We start from the raw sequence: 7,957 nt of genomic DNA on the forward strand, positions 1-7,957 counted from the left end.
CCAGGTCGAAGCAAGACACGTCACCACACTCCCTTTAGCAGGTGCTGAGTTAGACGCCATGTGTGCAAAACTACTGAAAATCCTAATTTTTCTGGCTTTTTCTCTTGTTTTCTTCAAAAGAGTGAATAAAGGGGACATTACTTGCAAATGAGCCAAGAACATACATTTGTAGGGGATCAGGGGCATTAGGAACCTATGAATGGGTGGTCATGCCATTCGGCCTAAAAAATGCCGGAGCAACATACCAGAGGATAATGAATTCTATGTTCCAGGATTTTATCGAAGACTTTATGCATATTTACATCGATGATATCGTGATAAAGTCGACTTGTAAACCGACACATTTGGAACATCTTAGAAAACTCTTTGAGAGGATGAGGCAATATGGATTAAAAATGAATCCATAAAAATGCGCTTTTTGTGTGCAGGCAGGAGAATTCCTTTAATTTGTGGTAAATAAAAAGGGTATAGAAGTAAACTAAAACAAGACCAAAGCCATTATGGACATCAAGCCTCCGTCGACCAAAAAGGAACTTCAGTCCTTGTTAGGGAAAGTAAACTTCTTAAGAAGGTTCATATCCAATTTAAGTGGAAAGACATAAGCGTTCTCACCACTACTTCATTGAAGAATGAAGACTTCATTTGGAAGAAAGAACATCAAGAGGCTTTCGACAAAATCAAAGAGTATTTAGTAATGCCTCCTATACTGGCACCTCCTAATAAAAATTGGCCCATGAGGTTATATATCGCAGCATCAGACTCGACTCTAGGAAGTATGTTAGTTCAACAAAATGAAGACGGTGTCGAAAGATCTGTGTACTACCTTAGGCAAATGTTAAATGGTCCTAAGACTAGGTATAGTAACATAGAAAAACTATGCCTATGTTTGTATTTCTCTTGTATTAAGTTAAAGCAATACATAAAGCCAGTTGATGTGTATGTTTCTTTGCGTTTTGATATTTTTAAAGATATGTTGTCTAACCCAATTCTGCATAGTCGGTTTGGTAAATGGGCATTGGCATTAAGAGAGTATTCCCTAACATACGCGCCTTTAAAAGAAATTAAAGGGAAAGTAGTAGCGGATTTCCTTGTCGACCATTCAATGGTCACTATGGCTCAAAATTATGTTGATTTAGCGCCATGGAAATTATATTTCGATGGTTCTTGTAACATCCCAATTTTATTAGATGTTTATTTAATTGGCTTATTAATTGTTTTTATTAATTATATATGTTCTATTTAATTACTATGTGGTATAATAATTAAAGTAGTATTTAATGATGTGTGTATTTGTGTTAGTTGATTGATAGAGCTATTAGTGAAATAATAAGTTGTTGGGCCTAATTATTAAAAAGTGTTGGGTAAATATTTGGGTTAAGCCTAAATTAGAGGGAGAGATAGTGAGAGAGTTACGTCATTTGTTATACTTTTGTAAAAGAGAGAAAAATAGAAAGAAAAGAAAGATAGAGAAAAAGAAGAAGAACATAGAAGAGAGAAGAGGGGTTGTAGAATCATCAAGAGGGTGAACTAAGAGATAAGGTAAGGGTTTGAATCCAACTTATTTTAGGATCTATGACTGGATAAATGTTGTTGTTGTGGGTGTATTATCTTCATCTTTGTAATTTCATGAAAATATAGAAGAGTTAGGGTTTATACTAATTTCTATGGATTTGTGTGTTTAAACATGATTTTGATGAATGTTATGATGCAACAATGACTAATACTTGTTGTAATTGTTGTTTATCTATGAGTGGAAGTAATTTTGAGGAGTGGGTATGTGATTTTTCGCATTTATGAATTTCTAGCTTTTCTGAAAAATCGTGTGTCCGCTAAGCGAAGGTGGTCCTGCTAAGCGGAGTTACAAAAATGGCCGCTACTGGTTTTTCCGCTGGGAGGCTGCTGAGTGGACCCTATTGCCAAAAATATTTTCAAAACTTCAAAATGTCATATCTTTTGATCCGTAACTCCTTTTTGCGTGTCGTTTGAAGCATATTGAAGCTTAAATAATTGTCAACATGATAGAGTAGGATTGGTTGGCAATTGTTTAATTTAATTATGATGTTAATGGAGAATAACATGTAATTATGTTTGTATGTTATGGATGAATTGTGTATGATCAATATTCATGGATGCATTATGTGATGTTAATGTCATGGATTATGTGATTGATTGATAAGTGCTAATTGATATTTGAGGTTGGATTAAATGTCATGTTGCTAATGTTATGCAAAGTTGTAAAGATGTGATTGTGTAGTTTAAGAGATAGAGGGATCGTCTTAAATGCATGAATCTTGTTTTATTGCACACGTACACAAGCATGAGTCTTTGAAAGTGGCAATGTTGGGTAATCTCGTGAAGGTTATTAACTTGTCCTAAACCTAACGAGTATGGAGTTTGAAAGCTTAACGATTATGGGGCTTTGAGGTGGTTATCTAGTCTAGTGAGAAAGACAATCGGCATGACCGGAAATGATAACAGAGGGATCCACATGCATATCGTATAGAGTCACACTTGAGTCGAACATGTCAGTGTGAAATGTTATGATGTGTGATTATGTGATATGAATGTGTGGATGTGAATTGTGATTGATATGCATATATGTAGAATGATGATACCTTGGATTGTGAATCATAATTATGTTGTGATAATTGGCTTAGTGGTTTTGTATGACTACTTGAAGCTTGGAATCTTATTGAATGAGTTAAACATGTTGACTTTTGGAAATAAAGTGTATAAATTCATGTTTTGAGAAGACTGAGAAATTATGAATTGTATGCTTGTTTATGTCGCATTTTCCATTATCATATTTTCTGATTATGATTTGAATTCTCACCCTTCTGTTTGAATGTTATCCTTGGTTGGTAACGTGCAGGTTCAAACGAGTAGTTGCTTGTTCGTGGCTTAGCCGAAGAACTTCGAGTTTTGTTGTTTGATTAGGTAGCGAGTCATATGCTCTGATCATGTAACACTTGGGGGTTTTTCTTAGACTTGTGTTCATGTTCGAATATTGCTATTTCCTATGTTTTGTTGAATATTGGATGTATGTGATAACATTTGGATATGTTGATTTAAAGGCCGTTGTAGCCTAGAATTGTGATTTTTATGTAACAAAGATATTGATGTTATTTGAATTTGGTAGATGAATATAGTATGGGATATATTCATTGAAATCTTTAATAGCAATTCAAATTGTTTTCCATAAGTGTTTATCCATAACGTATGAGAACATTAGATTACATTTGCGTTACAGTATGATCTTTGTGTATTATGGATGTTGTATGTATGTTATTTTGGGATTTTCATTTTGTGAAAATCAACATGTGACACCCTATTTCCTTTATGCATGCCTACTCTGTTTGATTGTATGATATATTTGGGGTTATAAAAGGGGTGTTATAGTTCTAGTCATAAGAATGGCGCAGGGATAGGAGGAGTCATAATTTCTCCAAGTGGAATTCCAGCAGAGTTCAAGTAATCAATTGACGGTGCATGAACCAACAATGAAGTAGAATACGAATCCTTAATAACCAGGCTAGAACTGCTGCTAGAATTGGGGGCAAGGAATGTCGAAATTATGGGAGATTCTGAATTATTATTCAAACAAGTTTCAAAAGTGTACAGATGCATTAAAGAGAAATTAATCATGTACATTGTGATTGTGAATAGGTTGCTTAAGCAATTCGAACTTACAAGCATTCAACATATACTTCGACGAGAAAACCAATAGGCTAACGATTTAGCTCAAGAAACCTCAGGATACAAGAAGAATGCATAAGGAGAGCCTATTCATGTAAGGGAAAAGGTTTGAGCAACCTTGTTGTCTCCTTCAGACTTGTCAATTATAAAATTAGCTGCAGTTGGCACCAAAAGTTTTGAAATTTTTACTGTAAGCCGTTGGTCGAATATTTGCGCAACCCTACAAGTTCGACAGATTCAATATAGGGCTCTTAGTTTTGTTTTGATTGAAAATGAATTGTTTAAGAAAATGGCTAAAGGAGTACTGATTAAATTCCTTGGGGAAAGCGAATCATATTTAGCCGTATCGAATGTGCATAATGGAGCCTGGGGTGCACACCAAGCTGGACACAAAATGAAGTGGATATCGACGCGTTCAGGTGTTTATTGGCCCTCGATACTGAAATATTGCATTGAGTTTGCCAAAGGTTGTCAAGAGCGCCAGATGCATGGGGGCATCCAGCACGTCCCTGCAAGTGAACGACATGCCATTGTTAAACCTTGGTCATTGCGAGGATGGATGTTAGATGTGATTGGAGAAATAAAACCAGTTTCGTCAAAACAACAAAGATGCATTTTAGTCGGTATTGACTACTCTACGAAGAGGGTGGAAGTCATAGCCTTAAGAAATGTCGATCAAGAGGCTGTAATAGATTTCGTACGAAATCATATCATATGTCGGTTTGGGATTCCCAAAACAATTACCACCGACTAGGGAAAAATATTTATAAGGTGAAAAATGCAGGAGTTTGCACAGGAAGTTGTCTTCAAGTTGCTGACATCTACGCCTTATTATGCCCAGGAAAATGGCCAAGTCAAAATCGCAAATAAAGTAATAATTAGCCTAATAAAAAAACATGTAGGAAGGAAGCCACAAAAATTGGAACCAATCACTAGACCAAGTCCTATGGGCATGCAGAACATCTCCCAAAGAAGCGACAGGGACCACGCCATTTCGACTTACGTACGAACATGACACTGTGTTGCCGGTGGAGATACACGTTTAGTCGGTAAGAATACAAAGACATCATGAAATACCGACTGAGGGTTATTGGAATATGATGACATATGAACTTTTCAATTTGGACGAAGAAAGAACGACGACTCTCGACTCATTAAGGAGACAGAAATATAGGGTCGCCAAGGCTTATAATAAGAAGGTAAAAGATAAGGTATTTGCTGGAGATGATTTAGTTTGGAAAGTGTTATTACCTATGGATAGAAATGATAGAGTACTGGTAAAATGATCACCTAAATGGGAAGGACCGTTTAAGGTGATATAGGTCTTTACCAATAATGCTAATGAACTGGAAGAGTTAGCCCCAGATTGACGAATTTTTAGAGTAAATGGTAAGTACCTAAAAAGGTACAAACCTATCCTTCAGGAAGTCGCAATTTCGACAACATAAGTAATAAAGGCCAGCAAAGCTGGAAAAAGAAACATTGAAACCAGCAGAAAATAAGAAAAAAAAACATTGCATTAAAGATGGTTTGAAGAGACCATTTATCGAACGTTTACAAGAATTGTACAAAACAAAAAAAAAAAGTGCCATGCGCAGATGGTCACATAAATTAGAAATGCCCAAACTGTTTATGAAAATCCTTCAAGTTGAAGTGGAGGTTGGTGGCTTAATCTTCCAACGTTTCGGCTTTTGTTTTGAGTGCCTTTATCTCCGTTTCAACTTGAGCCATAGCGTTGCTGACAGCAACGACATCCATAGTCATTTTTAGCATTTCCGCTTGAGTAGGAGCAATATCTTGAGCAAGATGCTCTTCTTGTTTAATAATAAGCTCCATTTATGCGTTCAAGTCGGACATTTCTTTCGACAAGACCTCTAGTCGACGGCGGAATTCTATAGACCTTTCTCTTTTAGGGGTTTTCTCTTGACGTTTTTGACCGATTTGAGCCTTCAACCCCTCTATCACTTTCTTCACTTTAATCATAGTATCCACGTTCCTCTTCAGAACTGCTTTCTTGGACTCAATCAAGTCTTCATTCTCCTTCACATTTTTAATATTTTTGAGTAGAAAAGGGAGAAATTTTTCAAAGGCCACTACCATAAGCTTGCAGAAATCAGAGATCTCAAAACCCTTTAGTTGATCACAAGCATCTAAGAGCTCTGGACCAAAAGTCGTGTCCTCGCGCAACAACTCAGGCAAATCAGAATTGAAAGCATGTGTCCGGTGTAACACCCCTCTAATAACCCATGGCAATTAACAAAATTAAATCAGAGTAAACATGCAAAGGGTGTCACAATTCAAAAATCAAAGAAAATACAAGTTCGGCATATGTCATGCTTTCACTGAAAACATCTGATTATATCTCATTAGATAAAAATCATGTTTTACACAGCGGAATTGAATCATCAAGTCAACATTACATCGTTAATGTATCGGACTTCAACAAAATAAACAAATAGAGTTAAAATCGAAAACTCAAAACATCGCGTTCCTAGTGTTACATCTATCAGAGCATGATACCGACACAAAACTAAACCGACTTATGAGCTAATCCTCACCAAGTCGCGCCACTATCCTCAATCTGAAAATGACAACAAGTAAGGGTGAGTCTCATCACAGTTAACCATTATTATTGCATCATAAATAACAATATATCATAGTTATATCATTCACCCAATTGTTCCATATTCAGACACATCGTCGTCTCACATCTACAAACATCAAGTTATCACACAACATATATTAATCATGTTATAGAAATCATGCATATGTATGAAACTGACACTATGCATGTGGTACCAACATCATCAATGGGAAAACCCACCGACCGATCTATCATCATCCAGATACGGCCCTGCCAGCACAGATTCCACACAGTGGGACCCTTGCCCTTTACTGAATCCTCTTATCATTAGGATTCAGCCTTCATCAAATGACTATGACTGCATGCAAACATATATACAACATACTATCATCATCATCATACTATGAGTAGCATCACCTTATACTCATTCATCATCATCATTAACAAGTATGTTCATACATATATATTAGCATCATTCAATAAAATCATATAACAATAACTCATACAGATTCATCAGTTCAAAAGTTACTCGTCGCCAAACTTTCAAAATCACAAAACAGCAAATTATGCAGGTCACGCTGGCCCTACGCGTACCAACATGCCAAAATCTCACAAAACACGCACCATACGCACATCATACGCATATGAGCAGATCCGATAGTCCACACAAAACACACCCATACGCGTATCATCAAGGCATACGCGTATCAACCAGGTACCATACGCGTATAAACAAAACCATATTTCCACACAAAACATGCACATACTTGTACCATCCAAGCATACGCGTATGAACAGGTACCATACGCGTATGAACAGAAAGTGCAACCTGATGCACACATGGGGAGCGTATCATACGCGTACCACCCCCTCCATACGCGTACCATACGCGTGTTGTACACGATCAGGCAGCAGTTACCAAAAACCTGCAACTTACCCATTCGTCTTCCTCGCGAATTCATCTGTACAGCCTCCGATTTGGGTCTGAAAATCAGAAATTTCACATTCTAAACAACATAGAATTCACCCAACATCAAGAGTATATGATTCTACAATCGATTTTACTCATTACAACCTTAATCTACTCAGTTATTAGGGATTAACAGTCACAATATTCAATCCAATTGATGAACAAAAACAGTAAAATTCAGAATATAGAATCCATTGATCCAAACAATACTCCTAATCCACACTATTATTCATAATACGATAATAGAGATTAAATGGAGAGTCCCCCCTTACCTTAGCCAAATTCTTGATCTTTGGTCTCTGCCTCTTCTGTTCTCCTTCACGTTCTTGTGTTCCCAAAACCTTCAGTCTTTCACGTTCTTTCTTTCTTTTCCAATCCCAATTATTTTTATGAAAATAATAATAAAATTAGTAAAATATTTACTATATCACACCCCCCTATTTTACTATTTTCTCACATGGCCCAATTGCCATAAACCATTATTTTCTCAAGCAATTCTTAGAACTGCTTCTTCAGTTCAGCCAACTCAGACGGCGACATACGATACGGTGCCATCGACACTGGACTAGTTCCCAGAACCAAATCAATAGAAAACTCTACTTCTCTTTTTGGTGGTAATTCATTCACATCTTCCGGAAAACTTCTGGAAACTCACATACCACTGGTAGTTCGCTACATGCCACTTTCTCTTTCAAATCCATCAATGC

Source organism: Vicia villosa, linkage group LG2, assembly GCF_029867415.1.
Source record: "Vicia villosa cultivar HV-30 ecotype Madison, WI linkage group LG2, Vvil1.0, whole genome shotgun sequence".
Lineage (NCBI taxonomy): Eukaryota > Viridiplantae > Streptophyta > Magnoliopsida > Fabales > Fabaceae > Vicia > Vicia villosa.